The sequence below is a fragment of the Schistocerca cancellata genome, chromosome 6 (assembly GCF_023864275.1).
Source record: "Schistocerca cancellata isolate TAMUIC-IGC-003103 chromosome 6, iqSchCanc2.1, whole genome shotgun sequence".
In the NCBI taxonomy this organism is placed as follows: Eukaryota; Metazoa; Arthropoda; class Insecta; order Orthoptera; family Acrididae; genus Schistocerca; species Schistocerca cancellata.
The window spans coordinates 184,192,605-184,214,564 of NC_064631.1; the positions used below are offsets into that span (position 1 = coordinate 184,192,605).

General features: G+C 45.4%; 1 protein-coding gene and 1 non-coding gene across 2 annotated transcripts in view; both read right to left on the reverse strand.

Moving 5' to 3' along the window:
* LOC126191212 (hemicentin-1-like) overlaps nt 1-21,960 on the reverse strand; it is a 314,593-nt gene that overhangs the window by 244,756 nt on the left and 47,877 nt on the right. The window lies entirely within an intron of this gene.
* Nucleotides 5,113-5,187, reverse strand: Trnas-cga (transfer RNA serine (anticodon CGA)). Its single transcript has one exon. It is a non-coding gene; the product is annotated as a tRNA-Ser (tRNA).

Here is a 21,960-nt window from a genome sequence, read left to right on the forward strand (position 1 = left end):
CCTCACGTTATAATTACGACGGTTATATTTTTATATTTGCCGCAGCGGTTACACCGGTTCCCGTGAGATCACCGAAGCTGAGCGCTGTCGGGCGTGGTGGCCACTGGGATGGGTGACATCCAGGCCGCCATGCACTGTTGCCATTTTTCGGGGTGCACTTAGCCTTGTGATGCCAATTGAGGAGCTACTCGACCGAATAGTAGCGGCTTCGGTCAAGAATACCATCATAACGACCGGGAGAGCGGTGTGGTGACCCCACGCCCCTCCTACCCGCATCCTCCACAGAGGATGACACGGCGGTCGGATGGTCCCGGTAGGCCACTCGTGGCCTGACGACGGAGTGCTTATATTTTTATATGCCTATATGCAATCTTTTACTAATCTTATCTTAATGGTTCCCTACGGAATTATAAGGCTGTACTATCAATGCATATGGATTTTATCTTGAAAACTCCCATTTGTTTCCCGTGATTGGTTGTGCCAAATTTCGTGTTTCCCATTATAAGTTTTCCCGTATTTCTGCAATACCATTTTCCGATCATATAGTAAGTGTACAGCTTTTCTTTAAGCCATTCACCATATATGTCTTAATCTCTCCGCGTCCAAGACTTCTGTTGATCTCACGCACTTCATGAGTATTCCCTGACGACTAATACATAGCCTTATAAACAATAATTCTCGTACACGAACTAAACTTTGAAAGTACCAAAAATAAGTGACAACATTCACCTGCCACAGTAGTTTTTATATCAGGTGAGCCATAATCGTCAGACCTACGCATAATCTCTATGCTCTATACCTCCTGTGCAAATGTCATCAGCTCAATACATTAGCGATACCACATACTAATGTCAGCAGCTAATGCCGATATATGACAGTAACTATTACTAGTTATGAGACGTTCACTACATCCCTATTCTACATGATCTGTATATTCGCACCAGCACTGAGATAGCTTTCGTCACAACTAGTGTATTCGGATTAGTCCACATCGTTATCCAGCTTCACAACATAACCACTAACAACATTTACTCACCCAATTCTTCGCAGTTACCGCGGCTGGTGTCTCGGGGACAATAGTAAATACAATAGGAGGTGACTGTCGTTTACTTTTAATTTTGTTTATTCATCCAGCGATAATCTTCCAATGTTACAGGATTTGTCATTGCAGTACAATGAAAATACAGCGAAGCACCAAAGAAACTGGTATAGCCATGCGTATTCATATACAAAGATATGCAAACAGGCAGAATACGGCGCACCGAGCGAGGTGGCGCAGTGGTTAGCACACTGGACTCGCATTCGGGAGGACGACGGTTCAATCCCGTCTCCGGCCATCCTGATTTAGGTTTTCCGTGATTTCCCTAAATCGCTTCAGGCAAATGGCGGGATGGTTCCTTTGAAAGGGCACGGCCGATTTCCTTCCCCATCCTTCCCTCCCCTGAGCTTGCGCTCCGTCTCTAATGACCTCGTTGTCGACGGGACGTTAAACACTACTATCCTCCTCCTCCTCCTCCAGAATACGGCGCAGATGTCTGCAATGCCTACATAACACAACAAGGGTCTGGAACACTTGTTCGCTCGGATACTGCTCGTACAATGGCAGGTTATCAATATTTAAGTGCGTTTGAATGATTCAAATCTTTCTAAGCGCTATGGGACTTAACAGCTGAAGTCATCAGTTCCCTAAACTTAGAACTACTTAAAAATAACTGACCTAAGGACATCATACACACCCATGCCCGAGGCAGGATTTGAACCTGTGACCGTAGCAGACGCATGGTTCCGGACTGAAGCGCCTAGAACCGCTCTGCCACCGCGGCCGGCTAAGTGTGTTTGAACGTGGTGTTAAAGTCGGCGGACGAGTGATGGGACACAGGATCTCCGAGGTAGCGATGAAGTGGGGATTTTCCTTTACGACTATTTCACAAGTGTACAGTGAACGTCAGGAATCTGGTAAAACACCAAATCTCAGACATCACTGCGGCCGGAAAAAGATCCTGCAAGAATGGGACCAACGACGACTGAAGAGAATCGTTCAACATGACGAAAGTGCAACCCTTCGGCAAACTGCTGCAAATATCTATGCTGGCCCATCAACAAGTGTCAGCTTGCAAACCGTTCAACGAAATAGCAGCGATATGGGCTTTCGGACCCGAAAGCCCACTCGTGCTCCCTTGATGACTGCGCGACACAGAGCTTTAAGCCTCGCCTGAGCTTGTCAACACCGACATTGGGCGATTGATGACTAAAAACATGTTGCCTTGTCGGAAAGAGCCTCGTTTCATATTGTATGGAGCGGATGGACGTGTACGGGTATGGAGACAACTTCATGAATCCATGGACTCAGCATGTCAGCAGGGGACTGTTCAAGCTGGTGTAGGTCCTGTAATTGTGTGGGACGTGAGCGGTTGAAAAGACATGACACCCCTGATACGTCTAGATACGACTCTGACGGATGACACGTACGTAAGCATCCTGTCTGATCAGCTCTATCCATTCATGTTCATTGTGCATTCCGCCGGACTTGGGCAATTCCAGAAGGACAATGCGAAACACCACACGTCCAGAATTGCTACATAGTGCCCGTAGGAACACTCTTCTGAGTTTAAACACTTCCGCTGGTTACCCAACTACCCAGACATGAACATTATTGAGCATATCTGGGTTACACTGCAACGTGTTGTTCAGAAGAGATCTCCACCTCCTCGCACTCTACGAATTTATGGTGTCAGTTCCATCCAGCCCTACTTCAGACTCTAGTCGAGTCCACGCCACGTCGTGTGGCGGCACTTCTGCGTGCTCGCGAGTGCCCTGGACAATATTAGGCATGTGCACCAGTTCCTTTGGCTCTTCAGTGTAAATAGCTGAACAACACACATAGATACAGAACATATACAGTGATAAGCCAAAACAAATGATCGCCTGCTTAATTGCTTGTTTGTCCCTCTTTGGAACCAAATACATCACTGATTATCAGGGATCCAGCAGTTTGTTGCTAGGTTTATGGAGGATGTAGCATTCGATGTCTACGCATAGATTACATAATTCGCGTAAATAACCGACCGATGGTTCGCGTACGTGGTGACGGCTCCCGCTAGCGACCCAAATGGATTCAATAGGATTTACGTCAGGCGAATTTGATCGCCGAGCATCAACGTGAGTTCACTATAATGTTCCTCAAACTACTGTAGCACGGTTCTAGCTCCGAGACGCGGACAGTTACACTGCTGAATGATGACATCGCCGTCGGGGAAGACATCAAGCATGTCAGCGTGCCTTCGATTACTACCACAGGCCCGATGCAAGCGCAGGAGAATGTCTCCCATACCACCAGCATGCGCCCGTGGCGCGCTACACGTTTCGAGCCGCCGTTCACCTCGATGACGGCGTTTGTGAAGACGAGTATCAACCTAGTGTAGCAACAATGTGACTCATCCCAAGAGCAGACACGTTTCCATTAATGGACGCTCAAATCTCGATGGTCCCTTACCCACTGCAATCGTAACTGACGATGTCTGGGTGGTCTGCTGCGGAGCTCCTTGTTCAGCAATGTACGATGAACAGTGTGCTCCGAAACCCTTGTGCGTGCACCACCAGTGTCTTTCGGCAGAGAACCCATAGATCACCATCTATCCTGCTTTACAGAGCAAAGAAGCCCCCGAATCCCACGTTCTGTGAAGAGTCGTGGACGTCCAACCATTTAGCGCCTAGCGGTAGTTTCACTGCCCTATCTCTTTCCGTGGATGCTCAGGTCTGTAGCACGTGAACATTCGACGAGCCTCATCGCTTTTGAGATACTCGTTCACATGCTCTGCATAATGATACTCTGTTAAAGTCGCTTATCTCAATGGATATGTCTAGTTGCAACCAGTATCTTCGCTAGCGTCACCCCCGTGCCTGTCTGCTCCGCTTATATTCTTTTCCTGGGCATTCGTGTCCACAACGCCTCCATGTCGCATTAAATGTCGCGGTGGTAATAATGTTTTGACTTCCCATTGGTTCTTCTATGAGGTTAGAACAGGAGGTCGGTCGTGATGTTAATGAAGGAACCATACCCTGGAACGATTAAGAAAAAGCTCTGAAGAGCTAAATCAAGATGGCTAGACAACGCAAATTCCAACCTCTCGTATATAAGGTTCTGACACCTGCACTCCTCCACTTTGTTGCTCTCTCTTGTGCAGTGTTGTATGATTTATACATAATTTTCTCCAGGTAATTTATTTTATAAATCGTAGATTTGCTCTTCATCAATGCGTACACTTAAGGACACACACTGGTGATTCCTGATTCATGAATGTTGTGTCTAGACAAGAGTCTAGACACAGGGTGAGGTTACCGATAGGCACGCGTACACACACGCCGGCTGGCGTGAGTTCTGGAACAGGATACTTGATGAATGCTATAGAGAAAAATATGCAGCTCCTTGAATACTTAACTTTAATTCATCCTTGTGGTACATCGCTATTGACGATACAAATGACTATCTCCAGATACGGTTAATTACAATCACTGTAAGGCTAATGGCGCCTTGCTAGGTCGTAGCCATGGACTTAGCTGAAGGCTATTCTAACTGTCTCTCGGCAAATGAGAGTAAGGCTTCGGCAGTGTCTAGTCGCTAGCAATGTCGTCCGTATAACTGGGGCGAGTGCTAGTCCGCCTCTCTAGACCTGCCATGTGGTGGCGCTAGGTCTGCAAGTACTGACGGTGGCGACACGCGGGTCCAACATGTACTAATGGACCGCGGCCGATTTAAGCTACCACCTAGCAAGTGTGGTGTCTGGCGTTGACACCACAATGAATATGTTGCTATGTTCCTTAAAATAACACCACTCTGTTCGGGAAACTGACTCTGGGCCCACAAACATGCAACTATGCCAGATGCACGTCATCATGTCCTCTCCTCCGTACACCTGAAAAACTGGGTCTGCGTCCCTCCTAAATGAGTGAGATTTTGAACTCAGGAGAATGACGAAACGTTGCTGTCGAGGAATAGAGACATTGGTACATGATTCTATTTTAAAAGATCTGCAATGTCATCATGCAGAATGAGATTTTCACTCTGCAGCGGAGTGGGCGCTAATATGAAACTTCCTGGCAGATTAAAACTGTGTGCCGGGCCGAGACTCGAACTCGGGACCTTTGCCTTTCGCGGGCAAGTGCTCTACCAACTGAGCTACCCAAGCACGACTCACGCCCCGTCCTCACAACTGTACTTCTGCCAGTAACTAGTCTCCTACCTTAGAGCACTTGCCCGCGAAAGGCAAAGGTCCCGAGTTCGAGTCTCGGCCCGGCACACAGTTTTAATCTGCCAGGAAGTTTCAATGTCATCATGTATTGTTCTGTGACGTGGTGTTATAATTATTCCCTTTGATTACGAATTACTGCTCTGACTCCTCTGAGTAATTTTTAACTTTGTAGTATGCATTACTTATGAATAATGTTTTATCTGTTTTTTTAAAACAGATGTGTTTTAGCACTCATTTTCATTATTGTGAGGAACTTATTATGTACTTTTATTCTCTGATAGAAACGCTGCTTTCAGTTTTTTGATCGTGTTTGTTTAGCCACAAATAGTCCTGTGCTAATAACGTGCATCAGAACGGATACAGGTATTAGAGAACACAGGGTTGTCATGACGAAATTGAATATTGTAACCCCCAAATCGTCCAAAAATAAAATAAAAATATACCTATTCAAAACAGTAGATAAAAATTCACTTGACGCTTACCTCAGTGACAATCTCCACTCCTGCCAAATTAAGGGTGTAAGTGTACACGAGATGTGACTTGAATTCATAGAAATAGTATCGACTTCAGTTGTCAGATTTATACCAAATTAACTAACAAACGACGAAGCTGATCCCCCCTAGGACGGCAAAGCAGGTCAGAACACTGTTGCAGAAACAACGAAAAGAGCATGCCAAATTGAAACGAACGTAAAATGTCAGAGTTTGGCGGTCTTTTACAGAAGCTCAGAACTTAGCGCGGTCTTCAGTGCGAGATGTTTATAATAGTTTCCACAAGGAAGCGCTGTCTCGAAAGCTGACAGAAAATCCAATTAGAATCCAGTATGCTAGCGGCACGACACAATCCAAGCCTTCTCTTTGCAATAGCAATGGAAATACTATCGACGAAAGAGCAGCCAAAGCATAATTACTGAACACAGCCTTCCGAAATTCCTTCACTAAAGAAGAAGAAGTAAATACTCCAGAATTCGAATCAAGAGCAACATGAGGAACTTAGAAGTAGATATTCTCCGAGTAGTAAAGCAACTTAAGTCACTTAATAAAAACAAGTTTTCCATTCTAGACGGTATGCTAATTAGGTTCCTTTCAGAGTATGCTGATGCAATAGCTCCGTACTTACCATTCATATACAACCGCTTGCTCGACGAAAGTTCCGTACCCAAAGACGCTAAAGTTGCACAGGTCACACAAATTTTCAAGAAAGTTAATATGAGTTATGCACTAAATTACAGACCCGTATCATTAACGTCAATTGCAGCAGCATTTTGGAGCACATATTGTGTACGAACATAATGAATTACTTCGAAGAGAACGGCCTACTGACACACAATCAACACGGATTTAGAAAACACCATTCTTGTGATACACAACTAGCTCTTTACTTACACAAAGTGCTGAGTGCTATCGACGGGGGATTTCAAATTGATTCTATATTTCTGGATTTCCAGAAGGCTTTTAATACTGCACCACAGAAGTTGCTTCCTGAAAATTGCGTGCTTCTGAAATATCGTCTCAGTTATGCGACTGGACTCGTGATTTCCGTTCAGAGAGGTCACATCGAGTAAAACATAAGTGTGTTTTGGCATTCCCCAACGAAGTGTTATAGGCCCTGTGCTGTTCCTTAACTATATAAACGATTTACGAGACAATGTGAGCAGCGTCTTAAGCTGTTTGCAGATGACGCTGTCGTTTATCGTCTAGTAGAGTCATAACAAGATCAAAACGAAATGCAAAACGATCTAGAAAAGATATCTGTATGGTGCGAAAATTGACAATTGACCCTAAATAACGAAAAGTGTGAGGTCATCGACATGAATGCTAAAAGGTATCCCCTAAAAAATCATATCGAAAACGAGTGAATATAGCTGAAAACCTAGGAATTGCAATACGAACAACTTAAATTGGAAAGAACATATAGAAAGTGTTGTGGGGAAGGTATACCAAAGACTGAGTTTTATTGGCAGAACATCTAGAAGATGTAACGGAACTACTAAAGAGACTGCCTATACTAGGCTTGTCCGTCCTATTTTGGAATACAGCTGCGCAGTGTGGACTCCTTACCAGATATAGGATTAACGTAGTACATCAAGAGAGTTCAAAGAAGAGCAGCAAATTTTGTACTATTGCGAAATAAGGGGAGAGTGTCATTGACAGGATACTGAATTAGCGGTGGGCATAATAGAAACAAAGGTGCTTTACGTTTAGGCAGAATCTTCTCACAAAATTTCGGTCATCAACTTTCTCTTCCCAATCCGAAAATATGCTGTTGACGCCTACCTACTTGGGAAGAAACGATCGTCTTAATAAAGTAAGTGAAATGAGAGGTTACGCGAAAATTATAGGTGTTCGCTTTTTTCTGCGAGTTGTTCGAAATTGGAATAATAGAGAATTATTGTGAAGGTGGTTCCTTGAGCACTCTGCCAGGCACTTAAGTGTGATGTGCTAACTGTCCATGTAGATGTAGAATATTTTCCCTGATACAATAGCTTGGTAGATGTACTCATATTGTACTCTAAGGATGCCCAATCGTTTTAAACAGCTCTGTTTACTATTCTTGGGTCTTTTCTATAGTTTTTTAAATGTGTACATGAATTACTCATCGAGCCCTAGAAAATAATTTCATAGGTAAGAACTGAGTGTACTTTGGAACAGTACGTAACCACACCACATTGGCTGTTACAAACTCACGATAGGACCATAAGAGCATAATATACTGATGACATTATTTTCCCGTTATCTTTGTGTGTTTATTTCTTGTTAACTGATAATCAACATTCATCTATGAAATCTTTGTGTTTTTTACACAGTTTATAAATTTGTGGTTTGTGCTTACTGTGCCACAGTTGTTTTCTCTCTTTACGTTGAAGTGCACACTGCTTGTTTTCTTTATCTTCAATATTGTGACGGTTTTCAGTCTGAAGATTGGTTTAATGCAGTTCTCCTCGCTACTCTAGGCTAAGAAAGCATCCATGCAGCCATCTAAGCTTAGGTAATGTATTCTTCCCTGGTGCCCGTCCTATCATTTTTGTACTCCCTGCCCCAATTGAATACTTCCTACTATTACTGAATGACGATTTCTTCATGCCTCAGGATGTGTCTTACCAACACAATACTTCTTTTGTAACATTATTTTTTTTCCAAATCGATTTAGTAGCTCCCCTGTATCTACTCGACTTACATCTACATCTACATGTCTAATCTGCTTATCACGCTTAAGTGTCTGACAGAGGGTTCATCGAACCACATCCACACTTATACTTTATTATTCTAGTCTCGAACAGCGCATAGAAAAATCGAACACCTATATCTTTCCGGGTGACCTCCTATTTTCATTTCTTTATTGTGATGATCATTTCTCATTATATAGGTCGGCATCAATAAAATATTTTAGCCTACAGAGGAGAAACCTGGTGACTGAAATTTCGAGAAGATCACGCAGCAACGATAAACGCCTTTAATGACGTCCACATAAAATCCTGTATCATCTCCACGGCACACTCTCCCCTATTTCTCCGTAATGTAAAACGTGCTGCCCTTCTTTGAACTTTCTTGCGTGCTCCGGTAATAAAACCTGGTAAGGAGTCCACAGCGCGCAGCAGTACTCCAAAAGAGGGCGAAAAAGCGTAGTGCAGGCTGTCTCTTTAGTAGAACTGTTGCATCTTCAAAGTGTTCTGACTATAAAACGCATTTGCCTTCTCCACAAGATTTTCTATGAGTTCTTTCCAATTTTAAGTGTTCGTAATTGTAGCTCCTAGGTATTTAGTTGAATTTACGACCTTTAGATTTGATTGATTTATCGTGTAACTGAAGTTTAACGGATTCCTTGCAGCACTCATGTGTATGACCTCACACTTTTAAATATTTAGGATCAATTACCAATTTTTGCAGCATATAGATATCTTTTCTAATCCGTTTTACAGTTTGTTTTGATCTTCTGATGAGATTACTACACAATCTACCCCTCTGTGGTTAAGTATTTAAGTAGCAGCACATTTCAAAATCTCTTCTTCTCTGAACCGTTTATGATCTACGTTTCACTCCAGACAAACAACTTCAGAAAAGTCTTCGAAACACAAATATTTATATTAGGTAACAACAAATCCGCTTTTCTGAAATTAGTGATATAGGCAGTCTTCATTTTATGTTCGCTTTTACTTCGGCTATCCATAGTTATTTTGCTGCCCAAAGAGCAAAACTACTTTTCAAAGTAGATTAATTAATTTCAAATTAATGGACGACTTTGTAGAAATAAGAATGCACGATATTAATAACTCTCCATATCTTTGCAAAAACTCTTGCCGTATGTCCAGAATCATTGTGCAAGAGAACATCTCTGAACTGCAAGATCGCAAACTTTTGTAACATGGAAAAGTGCATAGTGAAAAATACGTTCTCTACGGCAGCATAGAGTAAACACATTACACCGACTATCCAGCAGATACAGCTTTCACATACGTGTAGAACATGTAGAAATGCATTCGCTGCTGTAAGCAACACTAACGTTTTTACACCAGTGCAAACCTTCGTGCCACACAGCCGTCTGCCAAATAGAAAACCTAGGCCTATGTGTAGAAGGTAAAAGACGAGGTTCAAAATGTTTTAAATGGCTCTGAGCACTATGGGACTTAACTGCTGAGGTCATGAGTTCCCCAGAACTTAGAACTACTTAAACCTAACTAAGCTAAGGACATGACACACATCCATGCCCGAGGCAGGATTCGAACCTGCGACCCTAGCGGTCGCGCCGTTTCAGACTGAAGTGCCTAGAACCGCTCGGCCACCCTAGGCGGCAAGAGACGAGGTAGTGGCGGAAGTACAGCTGTGAGGACGGGGCGTGAGTCGTGCCTGGGTAGCTCAGATGGTAGAGCACTTGCTCATGAAAGGCAAAGGTCGAAAGTTCGGGTCTCGGTCCGGCACACAGTTTCAATCTGCCAGGAACTTTCAACGTATGTGTGCTTCACAAATAAATTCAACTACGTGAACGTAAGAACTTATTCCATCTAAAGTTGATGGCGTGAGCATCTAAACGCCTAATGCTGTTAAAAATAACAATGAGAGATGCTGAACAAGAGGGCCAGTAATTATTTTGCTATTCGGTTACCTGCGGGTTGGGGAACGGTTGACTGCAGAACGTCAAGTGAATCCTGGGAAAGTGATGCCCAAAAATTAAAGGGATCCATCCTTGGCTATTTCTTGACATTGAGGTATCCCTAGCAGATTGTGTTAATCGAATACATCGAAGTAATTCAGGTCTGTTATTTTTCGCTTCTATCAGTAGGAGAGTGTTGCGGAAATGCTCGGTAACCTTACACATTGATCACTGGATGTAAGACGACGATCATCTCTGGATCCGAGTGTTTTAGTCGAAATCGAACTGAGTACCTAGTATAACTAATTTGTCATTCCACGTTTTGTGGAATGGGTGTAAAGCGTTCAGTTACTTTCGAAATTGATGACCGGAGACAGACTGGTCTCTCAATTTTTGGCTACGTATTGTCATTGTTTGGCTTGACAGGATAAGGTATTGAATGGACCAGCGCGCGTCACGGATGTGTTTCTAGGCTATATATGGTTATGCACCGACATTGGTTGTGTTCATTGAAAAATCAATGCAAATGATCTGTGATGTTTCCACTGTGGGTGTTTCTTGCTGTGCGGTTTCGTGAGATCGTTTGTGTATGAAACTCCACTAGAATCTAATTAACAACATGTTTGTAAGGTCCTTGCTGCCTTTGTCTTTGTACTCTACAAGAGACAGCAGATATATTTTAGGGAACTTGATGGCATTCCGTACTGCGTAGTTGATACATTTACACTAGCGGTCGTTACTTTGACTTGTTCCTATGAGCTTTAATAAAGACGCCCCGTGTGAATTATACAGGGCGTACTGCTCAGGAAATGCTCTTATGAATTATGGGAGTGCGAAACAGTGACAGAGATCACAGTGTGGGTTGGTAATGGATATTACCTGCCCAGTGCGCTGACGTCAAAATAGTGTGTTTCCGCAAGACACGGCAGAGTTGCCTGAAACACGCCTGGGCGCCGGTGTTTTATGAATGCACAGGCCAGGGTAGGCTCTTGGTTGGCAATACTTCGCCAAATTAACCTCAGGCCGCGTTGCTTGTGTTCCACTGTCCGTTGTTTACAGTTCTGGAAGTTCTGCTTCCGCCTGAGGGTCGCATGGAAATCGGAACACGCAGCTCTGTGGTGTGGGTCCGCAACTAGGCTCTAGGTGCTACTCAACAGTAATATCTCCATCTCGCCAAGCTGTGTGTATCAGATGACTGTGACTATATACGTAATTCAACCTGCGCTTCCGCAACGAATTCTTCTCTGACGACCAACATTTGTACTGCACCAGCATTCTGTTCCTCCAGGTCAATAACTTAAAATCCGTATTTTTTATCCCCTGACATCTAACAAGCCTAGGTTTGTGTACTGCATCCCCGTCACCACTTCGAACTCCACTTCCAATTACGTCCGCCATATTATATACTTTTTACCGAACCTTTGTTAGCTACGACACTACTACACAAAAATGGTTCAAATGGCTCTGAGCACTATGGGACTTAACAGCTGTGGTCATCAGTCCCCTAGAACTTAGAACTGCTTAAACCTAACTAACCTAAGGACATCACACACATCCATGCCCGAGGCAGGATTCGAACCTGCGACCGTAGCGAATGAAACAGTTTCTTACACAATTATGTGCAAAAGTGAGGGTTCTTTTAATATTCTCTGACTCGTGCTCGGTACACAAAACGAACTATGCAGTGATCTTATACCTTCAGTATATCGTTCATGCCATTGAGAGATTGGATAGCGCCAAAATATCATTTACAATAAAATAACACTCTCACGTGGAATCTGATGAAAACTTCGGTCTGTTAAAGAAGAAGTCAATTGCAGAGCTACGATAAGACCGCAAGAGTGAATAAAAGGTCTTAAAAGGCAGTTCCTGTTCAGCAAAAAATTATGCGAGATTGGAGGAGGAGGATATTAGTGTTTAACGTCCCGTCGACAACGAGGTCATTAGAGACGGAGCGCAAGCTCGGGTGAGGGAAGGATGGGGAAGGAAATCGGCCGTGCCCTTTCAAAGGAACCATCCCGGCATTTGCCTGAAGCGATTTAGGGAAATCACGGAAAACCTAAATCAGGATGGCCGGAGACGGGATTGAACCGTCGTCCTCCCGAATGCGAGTCCAGTGTGCTAACCACTGCGCCACCTCGCTCGGTACGTATGCGAGATTGGATAACTGTTTTAAAAGCATTTTACGTACTGAAGTGTTCTTTCGAGACTCGACCGCATAGCAAAGGCCTGGTTGTGAAGAAACTACAGTGTTCTGATAAATTCTAGCCGGCCGTTGTGGCCAAGCGGTTAAAGGCGCTGCAGTCTGGAACCGCATGACCGCAACGGTTGCAGGTTCGAATCCTGCCTCGGGCATGGATGTGTGTGATGTCCTTAGGTTAGTTAGGTTTAATTAGTTCTAAGTTCTAGGCGACTGATGACCTTAGAAGTTAAGTCGCATAGTGCTCAGAGCCATTTGAACCATTTTGAACCACAGGATAGTTCGAGGACATCAAAACAAGAAAAAAATTTTCAAGTCCGAGTTAAGTCTCCACTTCTCAATTAAAACGAATGTAATCACATTCTAAAGAACTATACGGCCAGATTTTCGTCGGTTTAATGGCACTTGGTAGCTTACAGTCTTTCACGTATTCTGAGAATCAGATGTCCTGTAAGTCTGGCACGTCTCTTTCTTTTTCCAGTGGTAAATCGGTAAATGATATTGATGAAGCAGAGTTTAGCACATGGGGCTCGCAGTGGGGACGATGACGGTTCAAATCGAGATCCGTCCGCACATTGCGGTGCCTCACCGACACCTAAGTCGGCAACATACACTCATCAACCAGAACATTCTGACCACCTACGTAGCAGTCGGTATTTCCATCTTTGACAGGGATAACAGCGGCGACGCATTGTGGCATGGAAGCAATGAGGCCTTGATGAAATGAAATGAGCGTTTGGTGTCATTGGCCGGGCGGCTCCTTGTGGGGCAGGCCCGACCGCCCTGGAGCAGGTCTTATTAAATTCGACGCCACATTGGGGGCCTGCGCGCCGGATGGTGGTGAAATGATGATGAAGACAACACAACACCCAGTCGCTGAGCGGAGAAAATCCTCAACCCAGCTGGGAATCGAACCCGGGCCCGTAGGACGGCAATCCGTCACGCTGACCACTCAAGTATCGGGGCAGACAGGTCTTGATAGGTCACTGGAAGGAGTTGGCGCCACATCTGGACACAAAATGTTGTGGGTTGGCAGGAGAGCCAACACCGGGTTACTAGAGGAAGCCGAAAGGCACGCGTTTTAGCTCACGCAGGCTGGCGTGAGGTCTGGAACAGGACAAGGAAATTAGACTTTAGAAAAAACGGACGTAGCTGGTGGAATACTTAACTTTAATCCATAAATGGTGAACGTCGCTCTTGACTGTACATTATTCACAATATCAATACTAACTGAAATGGCGCCTTGCCGGCCGGTGTGGCCGTGCGGTTAAAGGCGCTTCAGTCTGGAACCGCGTGACCGCTCCGGTCGCAGGTTCGAATGCCGCCTCGGGCATGGATGTGTGTGATGTCCTTAGGTTAGTTAGGTTTAAGTAGTTCTAAGTTCTAGGGGACTGATGACCACAGATGTTAAGTCCCATAGTGCTCAGAGCCATTTGAACCATGGCGCCTTGCTAGGTCGTAGCAAATGACGTAGCTGAAGGCTATGCTAACTATCGTCTCGGCAAACGAGAGCGTATTTTGACAGTGAACCATCGCTAGCAAAGACGGTTGTACAACTGGGGCGAGTGCTAGGAAGTCTCTCTAGACCTGCCGTGTGGCGGCGCTCGGTCTGCAATCACTGATAGTGGCGACAGGCGGGTCCGACGTATACTAACGGACCGCGGCCGATTTAAAGGCTACCACCTAGCAAGTGTGGTGTCTGGCGGTGACACCACACAAAAATCACCTGATGCCCTAAATTCCAGGGAGAGGGGCGATGAGCTTTGACGCTGCTCTCAATCACATACCAGATGTGTTCGACTGGATTCAGATCTGGCGAGTTGGGAGACCAGCACATGAACTGGAATTCTCCACTATGTTCCTCGACTATCACATTCCTCGCCTTCCGACATGGCTCACTATCTTGCTGAAAAATGCCACTGCTGTCGGGAAATCGTCAAGAAGGGGTTTACGTGTCCTGCAGCCAGTGTACGATACTCCTTGGCCGTCATGTTGTCTTGCACAAGCTCCACTGGACGCATGGATGCCCACGTGAATGTCTCGCACCGCCGGCTTGTGTCCGTCCATCACTACAGCTGTGAAAGAGTTTATACTCTGGAAGACGACGGATTCGCGCCCTCCCATTGATATGATGAAGAAGGTATCGGGAGCCATTAGAACATGCAACGCTCTGCTAGTGCGCCAACGTCCTGTGACGACGGTCACGTGCCCATTTCAGTCGTAGTTGCCGATGTAGTCGTATTAACATTGACACACGAACGAGTCGTCGGCTGTGGAAGCCAATCGTTAAGACTGTTCGGTACACTGTGCGTTTAGACGCACTTGTACTCTATCAAGCATTAGAGACTAATGTTAGCTCCTCCACAGTTCTCCACGTGTTCTGTTTTACCATCCTGCCCGCGCTATGACGTCCGACACCTGTAATGACGGCTGGCTGGTGAACCCCCTCCCACCGACGTTGGACGTTTGGACGTGGTTTCTCCTTGGTTTCGCAACGTGTTGAAGACACTCACCGCAGCACTGCCCGCCCCGATAGCTGAGAACGGTAACTCACCGTGTTCGGTCAGAGGGTTAGCTGCCCTCTGTAATAAAAAACTGAATTAATGGATCAACGACGAACTGAAACGAGTGTCTTGCGACGTCCGCCCCGACCAGATACAACGAACAAAAACGAACAAAATGAGATTAACAAAAAGAAAAAAAGTGATCAGGGACACGGATGGCCGTTCTACGGGCCCGGGTTCGATTCTCGGCTGGGTTGGAGATTTTCTCCGTTCAGAGATTGGGTTTTGTGTTGTCTTCATCATCATTTCATCTCCATACGGCGCACAGGTCGACCAATGTGGCGTCGAATGTAATAAGACCTGCACCAAGGCGGCCAGACTTGCCCTGTAAGGGGCCTCCGGGCCAATGACGCCAAACGCCCATTTCCATTTTACCACACCACTCCCCGAACACCCGACAAATCGTGCAGTTTGCGAGATGCCCCTGTCGAGCCTCCGGGCCATTACAATCTGCTTTTGACCAAACTCGAACAGATCGCGCATCTTCCCCATTCTACACACGGACAGCACTCTCACTGATACAACGTGCGCCACGCGTGTCCTACTAGCAGGCGTTCCTCGCCAGGTGATGCTGCAATCACCTGGACGTAATTATATCGATAGTAGGTCGGTGGTCATAGTTTTCTGCAAGTCTACATCGATACACAGACATTAATGAGGGCTCGGAGTCGCCTGCATCGACGTAAGGGAGGCGCTGCAGAGGACCACGCCTCGCTCTCAGTAATGCAGTGTCCTCGCACTTACGTCAATATACACTCCTGGAAATTAAAATAAGAACACCGTGAATACATTGTCCCAGGAAGGGGAAACTTTATGGACACATTCCTGGGGTCAGATACATCACATGATCACACTGACAGAACCACAGGCACATAGACACAGGCAACAGAGCATGCACAATGTCGGCACTAGTACAGTGTATATCCACCTTTCGCAGCAATGCAGGCTGCTATTCTCCCATGGAGACGATCGTAGAGATGCTGGATGTAGTCCTGTGGAACGGCTTGCCATGCCATTTCCACCTGGCGCCTCAGTTGGACCAGCGTTCGTGCTGGACGTGCAGACCGCGTGAGACGACGCTTCATCCAGTCCCAAACATGCTCAATGGGGGACAGAACCGGAGATCTTGCTGGCCAGGGTAGTTGACTTACACCTTCTAGAGCACGTTGGGTGGCACGGGATACATGCGGACGTGCATTGTCCTGTTGGAACAGCAAGTTCCCTTGCCGGTCTAGGAATGGTAGAACGATGGGTTCGATGACGGTTTGGATGTACCGTGCACTATTCAGTGTCCCCTCGACGATCACCAGTGGTGTACGGCCAGTGTAGGAGATCGCTCCCCACACCATGATGCCGGGTGTTGGCCCTGTGTGCCTCGGTCGTATGCAGTCCTGATTGTGGCGCTCACCTGCACGGCGCCAAACACGCATACGACCATCATTGGCACCAAGGCAAAAGCGACTCTCATCGCTGAAGACGACACGTCTCCATTCGTCCCTCCATTCACGCCTGTCGCGACACCACTGGAGGCGGGTTGCACGATGTTGGGGCGTGAGCGGAAGACGGCCTAACGGCGTGCGGGACCGTAGCCCAGCTTCATGGAGACGGTTGCGAATGGTCCTCGCCGATACCCCAGGAGCAACAGTGTCCCTAATTTGCTGGGAAGTGGCGGTGCGGTCCCCTACGACACTGCGTAGGATCCTACGGTCTTGGCGTGCATCCGTGCGTCGCTGCGGTCCGGTCCCAAGTCGACGGGCACGTGCACCTTCCACCGACCACTGGCGACAACATCGATGTACTGTGGAGACTTCACGCCCCACGTGTTGAGCAATTCGGCGGTACGTCCACCCGGCCTCCCGCATGCCCACTATACGCCCTCACTCAAAGTCCGTCAACTGCACATACGGTTCACGTCCACGCTGTCGCGGCATGCTACCAGTGTTAAAGACTGCGATGGAGCTCCGTATGCCACGGCAAACTGGCTGACACTGACGGCGGCGGTGCACAAATGTTGCGCAGCTAGCGCCATTGGACGGCCAACACCGCGGTTCCTGGTGTGTCCGCTGTGCCGTGCGTGTGATCATTGCTTGTACAGCCCTCTCGCAGTGTCCGGAGCAAGTATGGTGGGTCTGACACACCGGTGTCAATGTGTTCTTTTTTCCATTTCCAGGAGTGTATATCGAGCATACAAGAGCTCTGCCCCAGTTCGAGACCTCACCTACAGCAGTCAGCATCATAGCGCAGCACAGTGACAGTGAAGTTTTGTATGTCCATCCTTTTGACTGGAGGTCTTGGGAACCACGGCCGTTCACCGCTGTAAGAAAATGAAACGCATACAACCGTCCTTATGATCTTACTTATTGTGTAGCTACCGGTTTCAGCGCTTCAGGACGCCATCATCAAGCCTTACTTGATGTTGAAGGCGTTATTCTTCATCTACTGTATTTCTTTCCCCCATTTACATCAATCGTTCCCTAATTCTACTAGATTGTGTGATTTATAACAGAAATTTCAAGTGTGCCAAATGATTTGTAACTTCAAACTGTTCATTCAGAGCTATGACTTTCGATTGAAACGTCGAAAATAAAGTAATTTCTTTTCATAAATTTTAGCTTGATATATAACCTACTGCATATAAAATAATATGAAAGTTTTCAGAAAAGCAGCCGAGATAATATTTACATTTCAAAAATTTGAGAAATAATACTGGTATCGACAACGACTGTTGACGAAAAATAATGGTAGAGATGTATGTCCCGTTATAGTGTTCATTGATCGAGGCAGATGGTCATTGAAGATTGTGACGATAAATACATTACAGCAACTTCAGAACAACTCATAACAGATGCAAACGCCCGTAAAAGGAAAAAGTGGCGCCTAAAAATCTATGGCGCAATGGAAGAAATTTATTTGATCACACTGTTTTCTACTTTTGGCCCAGGTTACCTCCCAAAAGCGGAACATGGCGGCGGTACTATGACGTTGTGCGCAGCCGTACTCAATGCGTATCGTAACAACTATGGTCATTACTGCTACAGGATACGCTACCATTTTGGCTGATCAAGTGCATCCCATTGTACAATGTTTGTTCTCCAGTGGTGATGCTGTGTTCCGAGGTGACAGGGCCCTTGTGCACACAGCTCAGATCGTCCAGGAGCGGTTGTGTGGGCATGTGGATGAATTGCCTCATCTCCTCTGTCCTCCACATACGTCAGATCTCAATATTATTGAAATTTTGTGGCCTGCTTTGCATAGAAGGTTGTGCGATCGCAGCCAACTCCAAGAATGGTATATGATTCTCTTGAGACAGAACCTGTAACTATCCATTCCGAGAAGACTGGAAGCGGTTTTGGACGCTACCCAGTTGTCATTAATTTCATTCTGAATACGACGTCTTTATACACGTTAAAACAACGGTCAAAGTGTTTAAATAAACTTTCCATTTTGCAGCTAAACTACTGGCCATTAAAATTAGTACACCAAGAAGAAGTGCAGATGATAAACGGGTATTCATTGGACAAACATATTATACTAGAACTGACATGTGATTACATTTTCACGCAGTTTGGGTGCATAGATCCTGAGAAATCAGTATCCAGAACAACCAACTCTGGCCGTAATAACGGCCTTGATACGCCTGGGCATTGAGTCAAACAGAGCTTGGATGGCGTGTAGAGGTACAGCTGCCCATGAAGCTTCAACACGATATCACAGTTCATCAAGAGTAGTTACTGGCGTATTGTGACGAGCCAGTTGCTCGGCCACCATTAACCAGACGTTTTCAGTTGGTGAGAGATCTGGAGAATGTGCTGGCCACGGCAGCAGTCAAACATTTTCTGTATCCAGAAAGGCCCGTACAGGACCTGCAACATGCGGTCGTGCATTATCCTGCTGAAATGTAGGGTTTCGCAGGGATCGAATGAAGGGTAGAGCCACGAGTCGTAACACATCTGAAATGTAACGTCCACTGTTCAAAGTGCCGTCAATGCGAACAAGAGGTGACCGAGACGTGTAACCGATGGCACCCCATACCATCACGCCGGCTGATACGCCAGTATGGCGAGGACGAATACACACTTCCAATGTGCGTTCATCGCGATGTCGCCAAACACGGACGCGACCATCATGATGCTGTAAACAGAACCTGGATTCATCGCAAAAATGACGTTTTGCCATTCGTGCACCGAGGTTCGTCGTTGAGTACACTATCGCAGGCGCTCCTGTCTGTGATGCAGCGGCGAGGGCAACCACAGCTGTGGTCTCCGAGCTGATACTCCATGCTGCTGCAAACGTCGTCGCACTCTTCGTGCAGATCGTTGTTGTCTTGAAACGTCTCCATGTGTTGACTCAGGGATCTAGACGTGGCTGCACGATCCGTTACAGCCATACGGATAAGATGCCTGTCATCTCGACTGCTGGTGATACGAGGCCGTTGGGATCCTGCACGGCGTTCCATGTTACCCTCCTGAATCCACCGTTTCCATATACTGGTAACAGTCATTTCATCTCGACCAACGCGAGCAGCAATGTCCCGATACTATAAATCGCAATTGCGATAGGCTGCTATCCGACCTTTATCAAAGTCGGTAACGTGATGGTACGCATTTCTCCTCCTTACACGAGGCTTCAGAACAACGTTTCACCAGGCAACGCCGGTCAATTGCTGTTTGTGTATGAGAAATCGGTTGGAAACTTTCCTCGTGTCAGCACGTTGTAGTTGTCACCATCGGCGCCAACCTTGTGTGAATGCTCTGAAAAGTTAATCATTTGCATAACACAGCATCTTCTTCCTGTCGATTAAATTTCACGTCTGTAGCACGTCATCTTCGTGGTGTAACAATTTTAAATGCCAGTAGTGTAATAGGCTGCTTATTGTTCCATCTCGAAGAGTAATGTCAAATCCATAAAGAGACATTTTTTTCCACTAGCCCGAGTAATAAAAAATGATATGGCATAGTATTAGTAGTTAGTAATTGTTGATGCAGACGCTCAAAGAGAAATCAGAATCTACGCGATTCTAACAGTGTGTTGGTATCAGGATCAGCAAATTAGTATATTTTTAACTGATTAATGAAGGTTTTAGCCAGAGTTGCGAATAACATTTTTATTGGTGACTAGTTTCGAACTTTTAGTTCATTCTAAACGATTATCTGTATTAGAAGATCCAATGATATTTCCAAAACATCAAATAAAACATTTTGAAACTTTTGTGTGCACAGCTTACTGCAGTGCAATAAATCTTGTGACATACCTTCATTTTGAATCTTTCCATGAACATCATACATTTATTTTTACAGTAGACCAAAGTAACAAATGTTTCTTGACTGTATTATGGTTGCCTTTATACGTTCCAAATTTGATGGACGTATTATTTGTTTTGACGCATCTTCCATTGTTTATTTTTGCCCATACGCTCTGTCTCGCAGACATGACAATGTGACATCTAAATACGTAGATACTGTATTGACAATGATTTCAGACGTAATCACAATTACTGTTTGTATAATTATCTGATGTAAAAACCAAAGTAATATTTACAGTGAAATGTTACAAATGGAGGTATGTCACAAAAGATTTATTCCTCTGCCGTAAGTGGTGCACACAAAAAGTTTTCAAAAATGACTCGTAGCACTATGGAACTTAACTTCAGATGTCATCAGTCCCCTAGAACTTAGAACAACTTAAACCTAACTAACCTAAAGACATTACACACATCCATGGCCGAGGCAGGATTAGAACCTGCGACCGTAGCGGTCGTGCGGTTCCAGGCTGAAGCGCCTAGAACCGCTCGGCCACCCCGGCCGGCTCAAAATGTTTTATTTCATGTTTTGTTAATAACATTGTGTCCTCTAATACAGGTAATTATTAGTGAATAAACAGGAAGTTCGAAACTAGTCACTAATAAAAATATTACTTGCAACTCTGATGGAAATGATAAATTACGAGGGGAAGTCAAAAAGTAAAGGGACTTTCGCAGTTTCTCATCCTAGGGCTTGGTAACACTGCTAGTATCTAGGGCTGAAGTATTGTCGTCTGCAACAGTTTTATATGACGTGTCACTTCTATTCCATCGTTAGTGGTACTATTGTAGCGGACCGTGAAACATGGCAGCTCCATTCTCGATCTGCATGAGGGCGGTGATTCGCTTTTTATTTGTGGAAGGTGTTTAGTCTGCGGAAATTGTTTGTTGAATGTAAGCGCAGTATGGTGACAACTGTTTATCGAGAAGCAAGATTTATGAATGGATAGACTTCTCCAAACAGGGAAGAACTGCTCCATGTGATGATAAAAAGTCGGGCATACCATTGACGTCAACAACTGAGGACAGCCTGGAAGTCGTTGAGGGTATGGTGATGACGAACCGGAGTGGACGAAATCACCAGTACTTTACATATCAGTCGTCGTTCCGCGTATGCCGTCTTAAACGACAGGCTAAATTTTCGGAAAGTGTGTGGAAGGAGGGTATCGAAAGAGTAGTCAGCGCAGCATAAGGCGCAAAGGATGGACATTTCGCGTGGCCCTTGTCATCGCGAGGGAGATTGATATTTACAGCAAATCGTTACTGTAGACGAAACGTTTGTGCATCATCATGAACGAGGAGGTAAAGCTGCGAGCATGATTTGGAAACACCCAACGTCGCTAGAAGTTAAGGAATTTAAACGTCAACCATCAGCTCGTAAGATTCTACTACGAGGGCAGTTCAATAAGTAGTGCAACACATTTTTTTTCTCGGCCAATTTTGGTTGAAAAAACCGGAAATTTCTTGTGGAATATTTTCAAACATTCCCGCTTCGTCTCGTATAGTTTCATTGACTTCCGACAGGTTGCAGCGCTGTACGGAGCTGTTAAAATGGCGTAT